The sequence below is a fragment of the Callorhinus ursinus genome, unplaced genomic scaffold (genome assembly GCF_003265705.2).
Source record: "Callorhinus ursinus isolate GAN/ISIS: 27379988/994484 unplaced genomic scaffold, GSC_fseal_2.0 scaffold21, whole genome shotgun sequence".
In the NCBI taxonomy this organism is placed as follows: Eukaryota; Metazoa; Chordata; class Mammalia; order Carnivora; family Otariidae; genus Callorhinus; species Callorhinus ursinus.
The window spans coordinates 21,165,851-21,189,163 of NW_027397083.1; the positions used below are offsets into that span (position 1 = coordinate 21,165,851).

A 23,313-nucleotide genomic window follows, 5' to 3' on the forward strand; every position below is an offset into this window, starting at 1 on the left:
GAAGAGGTGTAAATATTGTGACATTTTGAGGCGGCTTGATGGATGAGAAAAAAATCATCTGTCACTCTAAATTGCAGAGTTCCCTCTCCGTGAGATGTCTTGCTAGCGAATACTCACTGCTGCCTAATACAGTTGCTAGGGCTTCAGATGAATGCATCGTTAAGGGAATATTATCCTTTTAGCCGACTTGCCAATTTATCTGACAGTCGAACTGAGGAAATTGTAGATTTCGCGTCTCTGGGAGACAAGGAGGGAAAATGCCTAACAGTCTAATTCTTGTAACCTCGAGATCATTAACCACTTAAACCTGCAAAGTGTCACGTCATCCTCTCTCTCTCACACACACATCCTCGACTTATGAGATAAAATGGTTTCGCCTAAAGTGCCGTGGAAATGAATGTCACTTTAAGAAGGGTGCACCTGATATTCACTGTTTATGTGTATTTACATAGAGCTTCTCATCATGAAGGCAAGAAATTTCAGTTGTCCTGTTTGAAATCAGACGGAGGATCAGAAGGTGATAAACAGAAGGGAAGAAAGCAAGGGGGGTATTTTTAAGCCTAAAAATTAACAGTATTCTAGCCTACTTTTATACCCCAGGTCTTGCCTATTAATATTTCCGTGTGTGAGATTTTAGCTTGGTCTAGCTCCCCCAATGGAATATATCAGTATTGATTCAGATGAAAATATATTCATCCTGCCTGTAGCTTTTTCAGTGTCATTGATAGTAAGACCTACAACACAGCAATTTTTGAGGATTGAAAAAAATGTCTGAAAGGGTTTTGCAAACTGGGAAACAGACACTCTCCATAAATGCGAGGTATCACTATGACATTCTTTTTACATACAGCATTTTCATTTAATGGAACCAGGGTACTAATTATTTTTAGAAAATCATTTAATTTGTATGGTTAAGGCAAAAAAGTGGAGATTTTAAAAGCAAGTTTTTTGCTGACTTACAAAGTATTATTGTTAATTGCCTATCAGTGTAAGTTGGAAAGAAGGCCTTTAAAAGATCTAAAATCAACCTACATAAACTTCATTTATTTGCTAGACTCTTTTCCTAACAAGTCTTAATCTAAATTCTTAGTAAGAGGAGAAGCTTGTGAATTTAGTTTCTTTTCTTTTCCTGGCCTGTCCTCTAGGGGAAGCATTAGTAAGAAACAACATCCCCAAATCAGGCAATGTGAGAGGCAAGGCCTGAATGACCACAAAATAGATAATCAGCCACAAAACCAACAAATAGAAATGAAGAAAAATCATCACTGAGGCATGACTGAAAAAGGATTTTTGTTTTTAATTCTATGATTTGGGGACCAGGCTCCAACTTGCTCAAATAACATTCACAGGATCAAATTGCTTACAATCTGTCAGTTAAAATGATGTCTAACTGAACATATTTTTTATTAAATATACTTCTACCAAAGGCCAGTAAAGCTATTCTTTGTTTTAATTAGGACAAGCTAACCATTTAAATGATTCTAATGAATATGAACTGATATCTGGTTTTAAAATTCTGCTTAAAACTAAATTTTTTCTGAAAAGCACTGACTTGCCAGAAAAATATCTATTTTTGTAGCTTTCTTTTCACTCTATGGATAATTTAATGAGTTGCCTATTTTAATTTTACAACTGCTACCTCAGAAGTAACTCAAATTATCTTTCTTTGGCTCGTGCCTTTCTCTGCTGATCTGCTACTGCTGTGTGTGTGTGTGTGTGTGTGTGTGTGTGTGTATGGACATGTTTGTCTCTGTGTGTTTTCTGGTGAATTTCACAAGCAGAGATCTCTTAAATTTACATGCCATAATCCATGTAAAGAACAGAGTGTGGTACTTAATAAAAATAAACATTAACACTTAGTGAGAGCTTACCATTATTGAATCCTATGGAAATGGGGGGAATGCCTTTAAGGGGAGAAAGATGAAATTCTTAACCAATAAAAAGAAAATTTCCTCCCCACTTTTATTTAAGAGTGATCATACTTTCAAAAATATGAAATCTTTCTTTTTTTACTTTGGAAGTTAAAGCTACTGCTTTAACAAGTGTGTCTTGAGGAAGATAGACATGTTTGATGAAAACTAATACCCCAAAACAGTGTGGTGCAAAGATCAGAATGTTAAATTCTTTATCCCTGCCTCCATTTTCATTTGGCAATTTTGGGAGTGTTCATTCTGAGTTTTTTTAAATTTAGGCAGACTTTTTAATATTTTTTCTTTTTTCCTAACATTCTAAAGGAGTCCTACAAACAATTCTGCTATAATGCAGACTTTATTTGTATTTCCTGATAATAGTATTTTGTAGGCATGTAGTACTTTGATAGCTCTTTACAGGTTTCCTTATTTGTTCTCTTCAGCAATTGTGTAGGGCAGGAATTAGCAATCACCTTTTTACAGATGAGGCAGTTCAGATTCAGAGTTGTCCAAGACCACGTTGCCGGTAAGAGGGGAAGACTGAATCAGTCTATGTCTTCAAATTTCAAGGATTGCACTTGTTTCTCCACAGACCATGCTGCCTCAAATCCCACTTAGGTATCAGACAGGACTGTGCATGTTATTTCCTCCTATTTTGATTTCTTTGATTAAAAAAAAATTATCTACAAGTAGTTCCCAGATTTCTGCTCTGACCTTCCCTTCCTAAGCCATTTCAATCTCCCACAGTTGGAGGGTCAAAGAAAGGAATCTTCATGTAGCTAACATACCATCTAAGGTACAATCACTAAGTCCCCAAAAACCAACACGGAAAATAGGAAGAGCCAAAGCCAAGAATCATTTTGCTTTTACTTGTGAGTCATAGAATCTGAGGGCTGGGAAGGTTCTCAGAGGTCACTTGGCCCAACCCATATCTGATGCATGAATTCCTGCTGGCTTGTTTTCTTCCAAGCCTCTGGAATTTCATCCCAGTTTTGGATTCCTGGAATCTTGCTTGTCTTGGTAGATATTCTGATACTTAATGGGGATCGTGAGCTTAACTGGCCATTTCCTACTTAGCCCAAAAGGTATACTTTCTACTGAGACACTAAAATTCATAATTTTGCACGGTAAGCATTAACTGACAACCTGGAGATTCAGCAATAAGGAAGACTAAATTGTTCTTATCTTGGTGGAACTTTATAGTTTAAAGACATGACCAGTCCTTTAATTTGCTCTAATCCCTGGAAGGGGACAAACTGCTGGAATCTTACCTTTTTCAAGAGAACACAGTGAACCAAATTTAAAGCCTGAGTTCAAGCTTCACTCCCAACTAGTCAGTAGCTGAAAAAAATCAATTAGTCCCTCTTGATCTCTATTTCTTCACACATAAGACAAGTAGGATGTTTCAGGATAAACTCTCAATTCCACTTTAGCTCCAAGTTTGAATGATATAATGGATAACTCTTTCTTGGTGGAAGGTATGGCTTAAGTCACCTTAACCTTTGATGATTTACAATTCGGGGTGCCACCAGGTTTTTAACTTGTTTGTTAAGAAGCACATTATGAGACATCAAGGCAACTTATTTAAACTCAGCCTAGAAGGAATCTAGATATTGAACCTATCATTTTCTGAGAAATGATGACTTGGAGAGTTTTAATTTGAACAATGATCCCAAACTCCTACAGATTATTTTTTTTTAAAGGTATGGGATGTTGAGATTGGCTCACTATCAAATTAATTGCTTATTTTCTTTGTGTAAGCATAAGTTCTCATTTTTCAGGTCATTTCCTTTTAAAATCAAAAATATTACATCCTGGAATTGTCTGGGCCTCATGAATAATGCATTATATACATATGATAATAGATAATTAGATGGACCATCCAGGAAACACATGAAAGGGAGCTGGTAGCTCAAGGATTGCAGAAGGTGTGTGGGCATTTTGACATCCAGGAAATGCTATAGATCTGTCCTTAGCTAACTCAGCCTGGTGGAGATAATTAAGAAAAAATGTGGGTGTAGGAAGGCTGCAAGCCATTCCCTGGGATTGGCTAGCTTGCTGCAGCAGTTCAAAAACAATTGGCACGGCCACCCACACTGGACATGATTGCCCTTTGATGAGGCAGCTATTGACTTTTATAAAGATGCCATATTTAAAATAACTTCTGATGCACTAGGGATGACAGATATCATTCTTGAATTCTATTTTAGACAAATGGCAAAATATATTCCAAAGTATTAATTTAAAAAATTAAAAAAAAACAAAACACTTTAAAATCTAGTTTCTAAAATCCAGCAGTTTAGCAACATGTGACCTGACTTTAACAGTTTGGTCGGAAGCTGGGAGAAACATGTGGCCTATGTGAGACATTTTGACCAGTTGCAAGCATTTTCTGGACCACCACAGGAGTTTGAAAGTACTCTGCTGATATTTTTAACCCCTGAGTAAACATTAAATGCACTAAAAAAACTCACACTGGGAAAGAGAAATCCAATCAATTGCCCAAACAGCAAAAGAAAATACTCTGAGACCTTTGTGCTCACGGTGTATGTTATAATATATGGAATCTAGAAATTCCTTCAGAATATGCGAGGTCCCATACTTATCAGCACTAGAAGGAATTGGAATTGATTTATCTTATCTCCAGCTTCAAGGAAAATATCAACCACCTACTTCCCTACCTACTTCCCTAGAGGACTGTGGGAAGAAATACCCAAATTGGGTGATTATGGAAAGGTTCCATAAATATCTAAAGCCTTTGGGATAGGACATTGTAGGGTAAGTGAATAGAAAAGAGAAACGTGACGATGAAGAAAATTGAGCAGAGAAAATAAAAAGCCAAAATAGGATCAGTATTAAACAGAGATTCTAGAAGTATCCCCTCTTGAGTTTTCCTTAAGGCCATTTGTCCATTGAGACTGATCTGCACCATCCATGCTCCTTATTCTGGTTACTTTGGTAGGAAACTATTCTTTTGCTTTTACCATCCGCCTCCACTAAGGGCTACTTTCTCCCCAGCAACTTCCATAATCAATATTTTCAAATGGGCTTGTTATTGTTTCTCCTTGGAATATGTGGCATTAGCATGAGCTTTGTAACCACCTTTGTGCCATGGACTCAATTCTCGGCAGTCTGGTCAAAATATAAATCTTTCTCAAAATAATGTTTCTAAATAAATAAAATAAAAAATTATAAGGTTACAAAGGAAGCCAATTATATTTAATACAGTTATAAAAATATTAAAAATAGTATATTATGTGATATGGTAACATGCTTTTTTAATGCATGAAATAAGGTCTAACAGTATGTAAACACTAAAATTTTGAAGTAGTGATAAGCATCAACATATTTTGAGATGTCTGTAACAACTGACAAGTGATATGAAGTTGTCTGCGATTTCTACTAGTGACAAAGTCTACAAATACTACTATGTAGCATTTCACAAACATATTTGACAACACAGCACTTTTTGGGGGGTGCTTATGAACATAGTATAGATTCAGAAATGCTAATTTTGCCTCTTTCTGTCTTCCAGTATTAACCATTGAGTTTTCCTCCCTGGCAGAAGGAAACTGGCATTTGGGGAAAACTTTTAAAATATACTTTTACCGTTAGACAAGTTGCCAAGTGGATAAAGAACCAACTGATAGTGTGGTTAGGGTATAGTGGCATGTTTCTACTGACTGAGCTTGCTATTACTATAAAGTTTATCCTTAGTAACACCAGCACTACCCCACTGCCCTAGAAATCCACTACTGTATTAAAAAAGAGAAAAAGTTCAGACTCTGGTCACTAACTCAGTGAGCATTGCCTTGGACACCTGGTATGACTTCACTAACCTCAACAAACTATAGAGACTTCATTTTTGTCACTACCATACTATGGGAAACTATATGCAAATTATGATGGGATAAGATAACATTTATTTTGCATTTATTCAGTGCTAAGTTCTTTGCTTTGCATTTGAATATACTGTTTAACCCTCAAAGCAACTCTCTGAGATGGATTATATTCTAATGGTACAAATAAGGAAAGTGGAGCTCAGAGAGTTTAAGTGATTTACCCAAAATTATATAGCAAATCTTAAGTGGAAAAGCTAAAATTCAAACCTAAGTTCTCTGGTTCTAAAGCCCATTATAAAATCACGTCCCCCTATCTAATAGCTACCACCCAGATTTGATTTGCGTCTCCCATTTTCAGGTTTGCACATATATTTTGTTAAGAGATCTTCACCGCGCCCTTTAAGATGGCTGAGAATCTCAAAATTAGTAGCCACAAGTGCTGGTCCAGAATTATATGGAATCTCTGCTAACTAATTAAAGACTTTCAAACCACTCATTGTCACCTATCCTTTTTGGAGCCCCGTATTCACAATCACCAAATGGAGACAGTGATAATACTTAGAGTTTTGTGGGGATGAATTAATAATAAAATCGAACTTTATTGAGTTCACTGTGGTGAGCATTCTACATTTCCACAGTTAATTGAATCCTCACAACAATCTTTCTAGGCAGAGATTATTATTATTCCCATTTTAAAGATAAGGAAACTGAGGCATCAGTTAATTAATTAACTGTTCTAAATTAGCAAAGACAGTAAGTGACAAAGCTTGACTCAAACCCAGGTCAATCTCATTCCAAAGCCCTTTCTTTTACTCAGTAAACTGTAATCTGTAAATCCCTTAGCTGTTAATACAATTGTTGTCATGTTTAAAACACTAGCAAGAAAGAGAATTTCCAGAAATAAGTGTATCGCCATTGAAGAGAAAGATGAGTATCTGGAACTCTTCACCTGCCTGTTTTTCCTTCCACTTACTTTAGTTTATTAACCCAACAGATGATGTCTAATTCCTTTCTTAACTTATTCAGGGCAGCTCCAAGTTAGCTGACTTCTGAGAGTTATTGAGTAAGAAACGTTATAAATTGTTTAGATTAGAACTTAGTGTGTTTAGAAACCATTTCATAAATTTGCCTTTTCAAACTGTTAGTGGCTCTAGTACTGCAGATGCTGTGATGAGGCACACCCTCTCCAAAAACACAGCGGATGACAAACCTCCAAAGCTAACATGTTGTTTACAGATATGGAGAAGAGAAGGATGAACAAGCACAATCCCGAATGTAATTACAGGGCTTACAGCCCCTGTTAGGGACTAAAATGTTTATTGGCTTTCCTTGTGCAATTCAATGTTCTTCCTCCGAAGGCTCCACTCCAAACTTGGAATTTCTCTGGGAATCACATCTCATTTGGGAGAATGCAAAACTTGGTGTCTGGGTCCTTTGTGTCTTTGCACCAACTCAGAAATCAGAACACCAGCTCTAGAAATAAGCTGGGAGATAGTCCAGGTAAGGGAGTTATACGTGTACTTAGGCATCTTTCTGATAAAACTCATTCATTGTCCTCCTGAAAAGCAACTCCTAGAAAGATGTGGCTTTAAATGAGGAACTGGAGGCATAATGGTAAGTCTTAGATAGTGTGAGCCAAGGGTGTTTGCATAGCTGCCAAAGTTATGTAAGGAATCAAAGATGGGGAGACCTTCACTCGGATTTATGCAAGAAAGGATGGCCTGAACTCATAATGTATTTGTTATGTCCTGGAGCTCAGAAACCATCCCGGCAGGAAAGGATGATCTTAAAGGACATTTTAATGTATGGAAAAGTCCACCGAAAGCCTTGTCAGAGGTAACTGCGTGCTCTAAAAGATAGAAGAGTATGAATTCTTACCTTGGCTCAGGTCTCAAACTTTAGGGAAATAATTACATGAGTTTCAAGTTTAGTTTACCAAATGATACACCGTTCCTGAAAGGAGTCTGAATGTAGAAGCAGAAAAGTATCTTAAAGATGATCTAGTTCACAGGTACCTCTAGTGCATTGAAATCACCTGAATCATTTGTTCTTTCTGAGCTAAGGTCTGAATGTGCTGCCTGCTTATAGCCCACTGCCCTCATTTTATTGATCAGGCAACTGAGGTGCACACTAGTGAAGATCTCTCAACCTATTCAACAAACATTTCTATGAAACTTATAGTATCCATGTGGGTTAGTGAAGTGACTTGCCCAGGTCACATGGCCAGAAAGTGATGAAGTTTAACCTAGGACCTAAACTCCCTTGACTACAATATGGGCCTTAAAATCTAATCATGTGACAATGATAGTTCTTCTCTTTTCCAATAATAAAAACATAAAACAATGAATGGCCTAAGTTTATATATAACTTAGATTAATTATGTTAAAAAAACTTAGATTAATTACTAAAATAGAAACATAAGATATTGATAGCATGCCAATAAGACTTTGTTAATTTTAAATTGACAGGACAAAACTAATTATATTTTAAATTTCTCCAACACTCCACAATTACTTTACGATTATTGAGACACTAGCTAAGGCAAGATGAATTGAGACCTCAAGTTTTCATTGATTCCTATATTATGCCCGGAGTTTTCAGTTACTACATTTTGTTCTCGATCCTTATCTGAGATTTGACAACAGCTTTATTTGGTTTTCAGTGACAATTTTTGTAGCTTCCTTCCCACTCCCCCTAGGAAAACAAAACAAAACAAAAAATTGATTATTTCCCTTAAAATGATGAGAAATAGGAGGGGAATTGTAATCTTAATTGTATTTCTTAGAATCCCTAGCCCTAAAAATGTTAGGGAATGTTTGCTAATTTAAACTTTATACATATGTATTTTTTAAAGATTTATTTATTCATTTGAGACACACATACAGAGAGAGAGAGAGAGAGAGAGAGAGCACAAGCAGGGGGAGAGGCAGAGGGAGAGGGAGAAACAGGCTCCCTGCTGAGCCAGGAGCCCAATGTGGGGCTTGATCCCTGGACTCTGGGATCATGACCTGAGCCGAAGGCAGGCAGATACTTAAACATCTGAGCCACCCAGGTGCCCCTAAACTTTATATTTTTTAACCCACATCATTTTCCAAAGAAATACTCTTTTTTTTTTTTTGGTAAGCTCTATACCCAACATTGGGCTTGAACTCATGATGCCAAGATCAAGAGTTGCATGCTCCACTGACGAAGCCAGCCAGGCACCCCGAAGAAATACTCTTTAAGGCTGTTTCTTTGTTCTTCATATGACATCCATACACATCATTCCACTTTTGTGATTAATTTCTATTATTAAGTATTGTTCTGAAGTTGTGCTCTTATAAAAACCAATTAATTGATGGGTAAATTAGATATTTATAAATTCTTCCTAAAAATGAAGAATGAAATTATATAAATAAATAACAACAATATGAGTTATCAAAAACACAATAACAAAAAGTAATATTAAAAATGTTAATTAGCCAAACGAATAGTCAAGAATATGTCAAACTTCTATATATTTTTTGAGACAAATTGGCATCGTGTAGGTTAGCATGATTCTCTTTTATGGAATTCAACTTATTTTTACTCACTTTAATTAGTTTTTGTGTGCAGATAAAATGGAAGGCAATGGAAATTTGGCTTGCAAAGTAGTTCTAAGATGATCTACATCCACAATCTGGTTGTAATGCCATAAGAATATGTTTATTATGTGAGAATGGTAATTCAAATTAGCATTCAGTATAGACATAAAGCAATGAGCAATGCAAGCTAACTTCAGTTATTTATCCTGGGAACTTTTTCTTTTTTTAAATTAAAAAGGTCAGAATATATAATAGTATTGGCTCATTCTTCCCAAGTACTCCAGGAAAACATGTCTATGAAATAAAAGATCCTCAATGCTAAACATTGTACTGCATTTGGGGGAGGCATGAAATTTGGTACTAATGTGTTGGGTCTTCATTTTTCTAATTCAGCATAGAGGCTGTCTCGAGGAAAGCTGACTGTGGTCTGAATATGCATCCCAGAAATATATTTAATTTGTACCATGGAATCAACGTCTGACTTCCAAAATTGGATATCTAACCATATAACCCACTACCTCACACATATCACCCACCTTTCCCAGGTCATAACCACTGTCCAGGCAGAGAAAAATGGGTTTTGTTGAGTGTATATATAGCAATGACTGACCAAAAAAATCAATGAAGGTCTTGGAATTTAAAGTGTGGCTCTGCTTTCCCCCATCCATTCCCCTTCTATCCCATTTCTCTGTCTTCAACTTTTATGAAACATTATATTTGTCCTGTCCATCTGCATCAACATCACCCTCTCTTAGATCCAACTAGACTTACTACTCTTGGTGCCCTGCATTGATAGATTGAGGTTTCAGAAGTGACTACTGACAGCAAACACTCCTAGCCTAGTGGTCTTTTGGTCACAGAGTCTCTCGACAACTTCTCAAAATTATATTATGACGGGGAAATAAATGTCCTCATCTCCTACTCAGTTTCTTTTTAGAGTGTTGACTTCATTCCACGACTGGCCTAATTTCTTCTCAGGACTACTAGATTGAGTTTGTAGTCACCACTGAAGGCCCTAAACATGCCCTAAAGAGACAACCATGAGTACTGGGAATGGTATTTCTGCTGATCCCATGCTCTTCATCAGGGCTATAAAGAATGAGAAGGCCCAAAATATTTGGTCACACTGGGTTGTGAGATCTTAACAGAGCTATAAATGACAAGCGAAATAATCAGTTAAACTTGCTTCTAGGTATCATGTAGGTTAACATGATTCTTTTGTATGAACTTCAATTTAAATAAAACTAAATTCTAATTCAGTTAAGTAAAACTAAATTCCTATTCTAATTAGGCTTTATATACAGACAAAATGAAAAGATAGGAGAAATTTATCAAATAGGAGAAAGTGGAAGCTTTAAAAGTAGTGTAGTGTTTTGTAGTCCTTACCTTCTAAAGAAATTATGTCAAAATAAACACTTGAGAATATGTAAGCACTATCCCACTTTTAACAAATAAAGGTTCACAACTTGGGATATTAAGTGGAGTACAAAAAAATCACTTGTTCTTAAACAATTTTGTTGAGAAGAAAAGAAGTAAAAGCTAAATGTCTTGTTTAAGATCTGTTCCTTTCACAAAGTGCTTCATCTAAAAACTAAGGATACAAGATACAGCTTTGACATGAAGGCTCATCTTTTTATGAAACAAACTACTTCTGTCTCTAAGTTGCAAGGGAAGGATTTGTCAATCTGATTGAATCTCCCCTTTAGTTTTTCCCAACATCTGTGTTCAGATAATTCATGACTCCCATGTTTCCTGAGCCCTGGATAATTTCACACACATGTCTAGTATGGGGCTTCACATTTTCAGAAGAATATGGAGATCTTGGAGGAGGTCCAGGGTAGACCGAGGGAAATGATTAATGGATTGGAAGTTGGAGTTTATGAAGAAAGTTTGTGAGATCTGATTTCTTGCTATGAGAAAAGTCCGAGTGGTGACTTAATAACACAGGAGGTTAGTAAGCAGCTGTTCTCCATCTTCACTAAGGTTGGAAGAAATGAAATAAGATATAAATTGCAACAAGAACAAAAATGTGTTGTAAGTGGGAACTTCCAAGCACTAGAATTGCTGGATCCTTAGAAAGGTCTTCAGAAGAAGAACGTGGAATCTACTTTCCTGGTCTGCAATGATAGGCCTATCAGTGGTGAGGAAGATGAGATAATCTCTTAAGATCCCCTCTGGATCTCTTTTTATAAATCTACCTAACCACTTAGAAAAATTATTTGCCTGAACAATGCCTCATTTCCTTCCTACCACTACTTGTATCAGGATCCCTTATCCTTTGTCTACCTTCTGTAAAATGCTGCTAACCAAGGGTAGCTAGGGCCCTGATCAATCATGATGGGCCCTCCCCAGCTGCTAGGTGCCCTTCCAGCTTTGGGAACAAGTTTCTTGTCCATCACTTATATCCCTGGCCACTGCCAGCATGTTGAAGGTCATCTTCCCATACACCAAATCCATGACAAAGGAAAGCAAAACCAAACATAATTTCCTACCTTTAACTAGTTCACAAATGACCCAATGGATTAAAAGACAGATCTTATGTTCTAGAATTTGAGTATCTAAAGAGCTGAAATATGTTTTATTCATCTGCCTTTAACATAGTCCAAAGGGTTGGGGTACCTGGTTGGCTTAGTCGGTGGAGCATGTTACTCTTGAACTCAGGGTTGCAAGTTCGGGCCCTATGTTAGGTGTAGAGATTACTGAAAAAATAAAATCTTAAAACAAAACATAGAGCAATGTTTGGCAGTAGGTATTCAGCAAGTTTTCATCAACTGAATGAATGTAACCGTGACATGAAGATGGTAAACTGAAGATTAACTGAAGTTGAGAAAGTCAAGTGTTTCAGATGTTTCCAATGATTCTGTATGCTAGACAAATCTAAGTCCCAACCCTTGTTGCCACATGTGTAGCACTGAGGATTTTATTCCTACCATGCCTGTGTTATTGGGAGGATTTAGACAAGAGAGCCAGCTGTACATCCTGCAGACCGTTCAAGATAGGCACTGTATAGATTCAGAATCATACTAAAATAGGCCAAATTCCTAGTGTGATTTTGTTTTTTAGGAAGCTCAATGGTTTTTTTCTAAATTCTCTTTTTGCATGTTTCTAACTTTGTCCATGAAGAATATGAAATTTAACAGTAGAAAATCTCTCATCGCCATCATCAAACAGCCTAAATAATTGTCTCAAAAATAAGGTAATCTGTTCCTTACAATTTGATTCAATGTCCTGAAACCTTCTGGTTTAAACCTGATAATTCTTCTCATGACTCTTCTCTCAATAAAACCAACAACATACCACAGGCAGCTATCTCTGTCAGTTCTAACATTTGTTCTCAGTCTACAATTGCAATCCTTTTGACCATGCTTACAGAAACATTACAATGAGTAAACCAATTTATTCTTCACTATTAATTTTTAAATGTTCTCAGGGAAAATCTGGTAACTCAGAGGGTTACAAGTTGATGACTCTCATATGTTTGGGGGTTAGTCTCAGTTGTTTTATAACAGTTTTGGTGCTGTTTCTCTTGATCCAACTAAATATTATTCCCAGATGAGATCGGTTTTTGACCTTCTTGTTCTATTCTCCTAATTTTGGCCCTTCTAACATTTTCCTACTGTGGCTCCTTTTTTTTGTTTGTTTGCCACTAATGGCCATGCTTGGTTACATAATTCCTGTAACAGGTATTGGCCGATTTGGGCATTTGATTATGGCATGGAAGCTATTCTTAAGGTTCATAAAAAGCTTACAGAGAAGAAATACACCCCGTATTAAAGTACCATCTAATAAACAGGAATATTATTTCTCTTTTAAGATTTTTCTCAGGACAGACCTTACTCAATAATTTGTAGGATTAGAAGTGACACAGTTCAGTGCTGGATTGGGCCTTTGAAATCATGCGGCATGACTTTGAAAATACCTTTGCCACTCCACGAAGCAGGACAGTTTTCTGTTTACTTATTATTTTCCCTATGCTAATTACGAAGATTTTCAGCAGTTTTTGAGGTCAACTCATTTGATTCTAGACAACTTTTTTATTTTTTTGCAAGGAGGATTGAAGGCAGGAGTAACTAGGAAACAAATATAACTAAACATAAAATGCTTATAATGATAGAATTGACCTCATCGATTAAAATTTTTAATAGAAAAAATATGTCAATGTCAAATCTGAGTCTACTGCCTCTGTTCCCACTTGGGTAATGAAGCTTAGTTTATGTTTCCTGACAAGAATAGATGAGAATTCACATTTCTTTCTGACCTTTGTCCTTCTAGAACATTGGGTTAGAATAGAATTAGCCCATAACCAAAAATAAAGATTTTAACTAATTCAAAATTAATTTTTAAGCCCCTCAAAAGTGAAATATGGAGTATTTTCTTTTCACGCAATTTTTTCCTCCTTTGGGTGATTGAGAAAATGTTCAGATCATGAATTTGGGAACTTTGTCCTTAACCTATCAATCATGTGAGAGACTAATCTTTAAGGAGAATCAGAAATGTTTGCTCTATATTCTCAGCATCACCCTTGACTATAATAGGAAAATAATTTTGTAAAAAGTTTGATCTTAGACTTCTAGCACTATCTCCATATGCTCCCTGAACTAAACAAATAAAAAAATTATTCAGAATTCCGTGCAACACACCAGTACAACTTTAGTTTATCTTAGCTTCATTGTTTTTGAATGTAAGATGTACTTTTAAGGCAAATAAAGTATTTTAAGTCTGATCTTTTACTGTTTTGGTAACACTGTAATCACAAATCAGAAAGTTTCAAAATGCTCAGAAATGTCAAGAGGTCTGATTCATCAAAGGGTTTATCTGAATTGACATTTGTTCTTCTTTTATTTCTAAATATTCCTGCCATTTCTGACTCCTCTGTCTTTCCTCAGTAAAACTGCACCACACACTGGAAAGTAGAGATACAAACATTTATTTGTATAACGTCAAGGGAGAGTGGGAATAAGAAGATTGGCCGTAGACACAATCAGAGTCTCAGAAATGAGAACACTTTTCCTCCCACAAAAATGCTGATGTGGCAATGTGGATTTAGCAGGTAGAAGATCTGCCATAACTTCCAACTGAGCAGCACCAAGAATGCTAAGATTCTTGACTTTCACTTGGTAGGTATTTTTCCAAGGAAGTAAATTACAATTGAGCTTAAAAACTTGAGGAAATAACTCATTTTCAAGCAAATTTAAAGTTGGAAAGTAAGCATGGGTTTGAAGTTAGCATAAAGTTATTTTAAAAAGTTTAGGTAGCGCTCCTCTAGTACTTTATATAGTACAAGGTTTGTGTGTGTATATGTGTGTGTGTGTTTAATTTATAAATCTAGTCTCTTAAATTGTTTTGTAGTATTAAAAGAAATTGTGTCTCTATTCAGCCTACACCCCTGGGAATCGATACAGAGTTTCTCTGAGGTGGCCAAGCCCAGCTTCATGCTCACTGTCCTTTATTGCTTCTGGCTAGCCTGCAGATTTCACATGCATTAACTATCCCACAGTAAACCTCATCATCTGTGCTGTAAGGTAGTTTGTATTGGTCATGTGTCCTGTCACGTTGATAGAAGTGCAAAGTTAAATGTCTGACACGCTAAGAATATGCATGTTTTTGAACAATTTGACTACTCAGTCCACCAATTTGGGAAATCCTTCTGGTAACACTTCCAAGGAACAGATAGCTTTGTTTATTTTGAGGTGGGGGGAGGCACCGATATTTCTAGCTGGAGTTCCTGAGTTCATTGAAGTCTCCTCTCTGGCATTTAGCTGTGTGAATTTGGGCAAATTATTTCATGGCATTGAGCCTCAGGGTCTTCATTTATAAAATAATAATAGTTTCTGTCACTAGTCTTTAGAAGCTCTAAAACAGCTAATACAAGTGAACTCATTTTGTTAACTGTAAACCCTTAGATATAATATTATTATATACTCCGTTCAACAGCACATTCTTGATAGCCACAAGAGGGTCCAGGAAAGGAAACTTTGTAAATCTTTCCCTTTCCCCAAATTAATGTTGGAGTGTTTAGGGAAATTCTTACAGCAATGAGTCTTAGCAATTATTAGGTCAAACCCCTTTGAGATTAGAGAAAAATGCACATACACATAACACTGGCCTACCAAATTGGGGGGTGTGTGGATGGGCGATTCCTCTGACACCCATTTATTCATCCCTTAAGAAAGTGTTTCTCAGAGCGTGACCTCAGATTTTCTGCATCCGAATTGCCTGAGATGCTTGTTAGAATGTTAATTCCTAGACCCGGCCCCACCCCTACTAAATCATGAATTCAGGAGGAGAAATCTGCGTTTTAGCAGGTACCCAGATGATTTGTATGCTCGCGGCAGGTCCAAGGACTACAAATTAAGTACTGCCGTCTTGTTCCTTATTCTATATTTTAAGATCTTTCCCAGTAGCCTACGAATCGGTTGAACTAATGGGAAGAAAATTCAACTTCAAAACAGGAACCTAGGTAGACGGTTGACAATGTTCGTCCAATAGCAAATTGAAAATAGTCTTCTGGACCCTAGCCACTTAAGTTCTCTCCGAGGGTCTTGGCTACCTGCACCCTAAAGACTGCTCTTCGCTGGGTGGGGGAGGGGCGCGAGGGTAGGATTAACTGAGCCAACTGCTTCCCTCCCTCTCCGCCCCCCCCCCCCCACACACAGGTAAGAACAGAAGGCTCTTTATCTTTGCTGCCCAGGTTCATTATTAAATGGATTAGTTTATGTGTGTAAGTTTGCTAGGGAGAGAAGTGAAAACATCTGCAAAACCATGCAATGCCCTGGAACGGAACTCTTCTAATAAAAGATGTATCATTTTAAATGCGCTGAATTTTGATTCTGGTAATTCGTGCACTAGTGTGTCTATTTCGAGGCAGCGGAGGTATCATATGACACCGCGCGTCAAGGCACCGTGGAGCCCTCTCGTGGACTCCCACCCACTTTCCCATTCACCGCGGAGAGGGCTGCTCGCGCTGCCGCTCCCCCTGGCGAGCTAGCATGAAATCTCCCTGCCCCTGCCGAGATCAAATGGAGCTCCTCGCTCAGGGGGTGCGAGTATTACCTCCGCCATGCAATTTCCACTATCAATAATTTAACTTCTTTGCTGCAGAACAGAAGGAGTACATACCGGGCACCAAAGACTCGCACCCCCCACTTCTTTTTAACCAAAGGGAACGTGAAAAAAATAATAATAATAGAGTCTGGGAGTTTTGGGGCCGAAGTCTTCCCCAGAGCAGCTGCCTTGATGTTTACTTTGACAAGTAGTGACTGAAAAGGTGGGTTTCTTTTCTTTCTTTCTCTTTCCGTTTTTCTCTGGTCGGCTAGAAAGCGTTTGGCTTTAGTGAGCTCTGTCATTACTGGCTGGAGCAAGTAACTTGATGTAACGTTATCTGGGGGCATTCATTAATAAAAAATGCCGTCATTATCTTGATTGAATTCCTACTAGGCAAACTCTGGAGAGGTCAGTGCACGAACTCTGTTTAAGCCGACGTGTTTAAGGCAGCGGAGTAAACCAATAGCCCCCATGCTCCGTACGATTTCATTGTGTGCTCGCGTTTGCAGCTCCGTCGTGCGGGAAGGTGCGGGAAGGTGTGGGAAGGTGTGTCTCCTGGCCCGGGAAATGCACGCCCTCTCCCGCAGAACTTGGGTGCTGGGATGGGGCGGAGGGAGTTACAAGGGAGGGGAGCAAGACCCCGGGGACGCTCGATTCGCAACAGCTCCTTCCCGCCCCGGCGCGCACAGCCGGGGTTTCCGCGAAGGGCGCGGATGCGGGGTTTCCCCGGGCGGGGGTAGGTAGCTCCTCGAAGCAGCGGGCGCGGCGCGTACGTCCTGCCCCGGCACCCCGGGCGGGCGCGGGGCTTGCGGGGACACGTCGCGGGGTCCCAGGGACAGGCGGAGGGGGGTGCACGGACCCGGGGAGCCCCGGGAGTCCCAGGGGCTGAGCCAGAGCGAGGAAAAGGCGCGGCGTTCCCTTTAAGCGGCCGCCCCGCACGGGTATCGGTGGCGCGGGCGAGCCGGGGGAGGGGGGCGGGGGGCGGTGCCGTTTGACCAATCGAAGCTCAACCGAAGAGCTAAATAATGTCTGACCGGAGCTCGAGGCGCAGGCTGGAGCTCCCGGTCCCCGCCGCCGCCGCGCCCGGGCGCACCCGCCCGCTCGCTGTCCCGCGCCCCCCGTCGCGCCGCGGGCTCCCGGGCGGGGCCGAGAAGCCGGCCCGGCGCGCCCCCCGCCTCCTCCTCGGGAAGCTTTGATGAGACACTTGAACTGCAGTTGCCACTGCTGCTGTGGGGCCGGCGGCCAGCGGCTCCGCGACGGGGATCCGGGCTGGGTTCAGGGGCCAGGAGCGAGATAACGATGTGACTCCTCCGCCGGGGACCCGTGAGCTTTGTGTGGACTCCGAGGTAGGCGAGTAGCGGGCGTGGGGCTTGGCGCGGGAGCCTCCCGTCCTCGGGGGAAAGTTGGTTGGGGGGCCCCGAAGTTGTGGGAAGAGGTTGGAACTCCTTTCCTCCCCTCCAGGAAAAGGGGGACTTGGAGTTGCTCCGGCGGAGCTTTCTCCTCGGCATCCCGCGGCCCAGAGAGCAGCCAGGACCCCCCGAGGGAGAGGGACCCCGGGCAGCCCTGAAGTGGGGGAGAAAAAGCCTAGAGGAGACGCGGAGCTGCTCAGCAGGAGCGGAGACGGCGCCCCGGGGATCCCCCGAAACCCTCCCCTAGCACAGCCCGGGTCGTGAGAGATTTAGGGCGCCAGCTGTCGGGGCCCTGACTGCGGTGACTGTGTCGGAGCTGGGATATGTATCTTTCCTGTGGGCTGGCGGTCCCCGCGCAGATTTTGGGGGGTCCCTTGCTCCCTCAGCCCACACCACCGCCCCCGGGGCTCCGGCCAGGCTGCACACGGTCACCTGCGCCTCAGGATTTGAGACCAAAGCGGACTTACACAGGTCCAGTGCCAGTATATCTCGGAAAACTTGAGACACTCCTGCAGCTCGGACCTGAAAGGGGCTGCGGGACTCCGGCGCTGGCTGCGCCCACACTTCTCCCCATCCCGCGGCCCTCCCTTGGAGCACCTTCCAGGGAATTACAAGTTTTGACTTTCCGGAGCAGGATGGGGTGTCTTGACTCTCGGGTGGGTCTCTGGGGATGCAAAGCCGGGAAGAAGGAATGGGTGAGCTGTGCCTGGAAAGAAATTGCTGAGGATTGGGGGCTTTCTGCCCGACGGGCTGAGAAGGGAAATTGCAGACTGGGGGTACCCCCAGGAGAGAAAAGTCTTGGGGTTGCTGGAGTGAACTGGATTCGCGGTCGGAGGATGCTGTGTTTGTGTGTTGGGGGTGGAGCGGGGTGGAGCGGGGTGGAGGGACTGGGCTTGGGGGGCGAGGAGGAGGGGGCAGGGAGCTTGGTGCTAGGGAAGGTAGAGGGTGCCCTCTGCCGGCCAAGTTACCCAGAGCAGCTGCTGGGGGCCGGGAGGCTGGGGGTGGGGAAGTGGTAAGGGATGACTTTCCGGGATCCCTTGGGGAGCTGGTAGGAGGGACTTGTTGAATGATGCTGCTGACTCCCGACTCTGATGTATTTGACCCGTGCTCCTCTTTGGCTCCAAAGCAAAAAGTTTTCCTCACGCTGGGGGAGTTATGACAGACCACAGTTGGTGGTGTGTTAGGGCTCCCTGGATCTTATTTCTGGGTTCTTCAGGTATCTTACAGTTACCCCTCACAATGTCAGTAGTAGCCAGTGAACATTTTTTGACAAGAATGCAGGAACGTTCTTGGCCAGAAGCAAAGAAAATCATATTTCTGAATGTTTATTAATTCTCCTAGTACAGTTATCTTTTAAAGCAAACCAGTGTCTAATTGGGAACGTTGTTGTTTTTAAACTGCATATAAAACGTGTTATGCTACTAAATAAGATCTTCAAATTGGCTCTACTTCTTGGAAAATACCCCTTCTCTGTTTTTATCCAAAAATTTATTTCTGTTTGTGTTTATATAAGGTCAAAAGCTATTTTGGTCTTAAAATTATATACTTTTTTAAAATATTTTTATTTATTGAGGTATAATTACAGATTTATTTCGTCTAAATGTGGGAACCCTCATTGTTTACCTCCTGCAAAACATTATCATTTTTAACTTGAAGTTTCTGAGATTATGGCACGTAGTGCTCCATGTTGTTGCACGTAATAGGTCACATCACACATTGCACATAGAGATTGCCAATTCTTGGCCCTGGGACCAGCACCCCTTTAAAACACTCACTAACTCCTGTTGCCTGATTTTGCGAACACCTTCTTTAAGATTTTTCTTTTGTGAGTTTACCTCTGGGCTAGCAGCAGAGGTAAGAGAAAGGAAAGAGACACTTGTTGAAATGTAACCATAACTTTTACTGGAATTTAAAACGTTGATTATCATTATTGGAATTCCAGGGTCATAAAATCGTTGTCTTTTTTTTTTCTACATTATTTTGCAAAATGTGATAAATGCTGGTAAATACAGACTGGTAATAAGTATTTTGATAGAATTGTTATGTAGGTAGGGCTATTTTAAGTTATTACAGAACATATTCTATTTATAAATGATATAAGCAGAAAGAAATGATTTCCAGATAAACAAGACCCACGTACATGTTTTGAAGCATTAGAACATTGCATACACACTTAGACATCACATTTTTTTAAAAGCAAAATAACAGAGTAATTTTTCACATACTTTTGGAGCCATTCATAGCCCATTCAGAACTGAATTAGTAACTGGAAATCATGTTTATTTTAAGGTAATATTTAAGGTCATTTAAGATATAAAGTAGGTCAACATTTAAGTATCCACAGAATAAAGCATTAAAGAAATCTGTTTTAGGATGTCTTCTCAGTAAGTGTAACTTTTACTTTCGAACAAGAGGAACTGAAAAAAGGATCATTTGCCTAAAAAGCAAATGATTCATTTGTACTAGGTGAATTAATTGTCTAAAACTGGGCCAAAGTGGGGTGGGGAGGTGCTGGAATATTGCTGGTTCATTGTGATTTACCAGGAGGGGGGGAATCCTGTAAATGCAAGTTTCTAAAATCCTGGCTTAAAGTCCTTTGGTTTCCTGTTTAATAGGGGCACCATTAGAATGTAAGCTATTCCCTTCTTCCTGGAATCTTAACTTTTCAGTAGTCCAAATGCAGATGATTGATAATCTCATTTTTTTCAAACATAAATAGCTCTGGTTTGTAGTTGAGTACACACAGCAAGCTGGGCAGGTCCACCTGATAATAGCAAAGAGCTCTGTTACATGTTTTTACGTTTGTGTTTAAACCGTTCTGTAAATATCCCCCCACCCCCCACTTCAGACACACGGAGCACACAGAGCTCTATATTCTATATCCAGTTAGTGAACTTGTGGAATGTAACAGCCAGCAGCTTTGGGTCTCAATCATGGACTTACTCTTCTACTAAACTTCAAGCATATTGAAGATACACACAATGGAAAGGTCATATGCACGCAGTTCATTAACATTTTAAGAACTAGGAAGTTAGTCCCAGAGTAGAGAGAATAATTCTCGATTTCATGAATGAAAAGAGAGCATGGAAATTGTATGATAGCTAAACTCTGAAGATCTTTTAAAATGAAAGGCACTCCCATTTTGATGTCTATAATAGCGAATTTATTTTAATGGTTGAAACATAATTTTCAACTCTCTGTATGGAAGATTGCAATTTGTCTGAGGGGGCCAGCTCAGCCAAATGCGAGTGAATATGTCCCTTTAATTGGGTAATTGCTAACTTTTCTCAACTTGTTTTCAAACGATTGTTATGGAGCACTCAGTTTCCACTAATTGCAAAATTGCTGCTTAATTGAAGGACTCTCAGCCATCTAGAGCAGCCATTCATCCACTGGCAGGCTCTGTAATCTCAAACTGTGAATTGCATTTTAAAAAGGAATGGAGCAGAGAATTCAGGGGAATTCTAGGTTTAAATGCTGGATTTCAGTGGAGGAAGAAATCATTTGAACAAGAATCACATTAAGTTGCGTTGTGATAAATTTTCTTTACTAGGATGAATAACATACCCAGATGGGCTTCAAAAGTGAATGAGCAAACTTATTGGTTACCCTCTGCATCCATTTACTCTGTTTAGCATGGAGTAATGTTAAGCAATAAATGATGTTGGCAAATGAAATCCGTATGTCATTTGTATATGGGATTTAACCCTAGGACACAGAAAAAAGCTTTGGTATTTTTAAGCTCAGGCATGTGTGTCCTCAAAGTCCCCTTAAACTTCCATTGAAGGCATAGAATTGTTGAGTCCTAAATAATTTTATACTTAAACACATCTCTGGCTTTCCAGAACACTTAGACTAAAGCCTTAGAATAAGTCATGGACCCAATTATTAAGTATGTGGAATCATTCTTGATGGCAGACACAAAACAATGAAGCTCACTAATATATTGATTTTGAAAAATTTTGGGGGGGTAAGGGAGTGGTAAATGGGTGTGTTCCTTAAGTGGAGCAGAAAGGTATTCTGTTTCTGTAGAAAAACACGAGAATGTGGTCAGATAAGAAGTATGGAAGCTTTCATTTAACTGCAGATACTCAAATTCAAGTTCAGACTCTGGGACACTTAGATTCTTGGTGAAACAAATCTGACCAGATATGCTGGATGCTAAGAAGTGGTTCATTGCCTTGATGTGTCATTTGCACATGGTCTGAAGCTTGAGGATGGGTTCCTTTAAATGAATTAGGGGAGGGGCGGGGGCGGGACCAGGAGAGTGACAAGGGGGAAGCAGAGTAAATTTACAAGCTTCAGTGACAGCCATAATATAGCAAAAGTTTCCAAAGATCCCAGAAAGTAACGAACATTATTCAGTTTTCCCCAAAGGTTCACTTGAAAGAACTTTTCACTGGTTGTCATGGTAGTAATGTCCTGATTTTGAAAGGTCCCAGAACCTAGTAACTCTTAAATGTGCTTTCATCTTGATTCCTTTGGTCTGACTGAAGCTTTACGACCACCTTCTGTGTTTTTGACATGCCTCTGCATACTTGGAGGTGGGTGGGCAAAGGAAGATGCCTTAATCCTAAGACAATATAATTAGGAAATATAAAATTATATGATAAGAAATCACTTAACTTCAAACTGGCTTATTAAAATAAAACTAGAAGACAGCCTGTCATTTAATTACAACCAGTGTGTGTAAAATTAAGATTTATACAATGGAAATTCAAAAAGAAAAAAAAAGTGGCATTTTCAAGAAATGTAAGCAACTCATCAAAAGTTGAAGTAATAGTGCCACCTAGAGAACGAAATCACCAGCTTTACCAAGCCAAATGGTTCATTTGCCATATGAGCCCTTTTTTTCAGGCTATACTTTTAAGGCTGCAGTTACTAGGATTTGCTTGCTACCCTGTTCAGATTTGGTGTGGGGGGGTGCGTAGAGGTTTGTTTATGCATTTGGGATTGTAGATGAGATTTTAAAACTGGCAGATCCTCAACTCAATGCATACACTAAGTCATTTTAGCATTTTAATATAGTAGCCAAATGTAGATTAGCCTGCCAGGAATAAAGGCTGGCTTGCTTTCTTCTTTTTTTTTTTTTAACATTTATTATTTCCAGTAATATGTATTGAAGCATTGAGTACAAAGGTTCTGATTTTATTCACTCGCTACAGGCAATTCATTACACTTTCTGAGATACAATAACACCAAATAAATTGAGTAGAGAGACCTGAAGAATGTCTTTGATCTGAGATCCAATTTTAACTTTAATGATTTGAGGAGAATTAAGAATAAAATAAAGGGTCATATATGTAGCAAGACTTTAAACACCAAAAAAGTAAGAGGGGAAAAATAGACAGGGAGAAGGAAATTATAAGAGCTGCCTCAGCCTTAGAATAGATGAAGACAGACATCTGAGCCAGCACCAAAAGATAGTAGTGGAGCCAGGAACGAATAATTGCAAATTAGCTTAAAATTCTTTGATGACAAAAATCTGTTTAATTCATTTTTGCATGCCCCACAATAGCATCCAAAATGGTGCTGGTAGCAGAGG

At 39.7% G+C, this 23,313-nt stretch overlaps 1 protein-coding gene across 5 annotated transcripts in view; it reads left to right on the forward strand.

Moving 5' to 3' along the window:
- Window positions 1-23,313, forward strand: part of BDNF (brain derived neurotrophic factor) — a 58,182-nt gene that overhangs the window by 3,227 nt on the left and 31,642 nt on the right. The window contains exon 1 of one of the 5 annotated variants that reach the window (XM_025879326.2): window positions 16,515-16,582. The exons of 3 other annotated variants lie outside the window; for them this stretch is intronic. The gene's annotated coding sequence lies outside the window, so the exon portion shown is untranslated. Of the gene's footprint in view, window positions 1-16,514; window positions 16,583-17,531; window positions 17,706-23,313 lie in introns of those variants that run through there. One more of the 5 variants, XM_073904911.1, reaches the window with a different exon arrangement.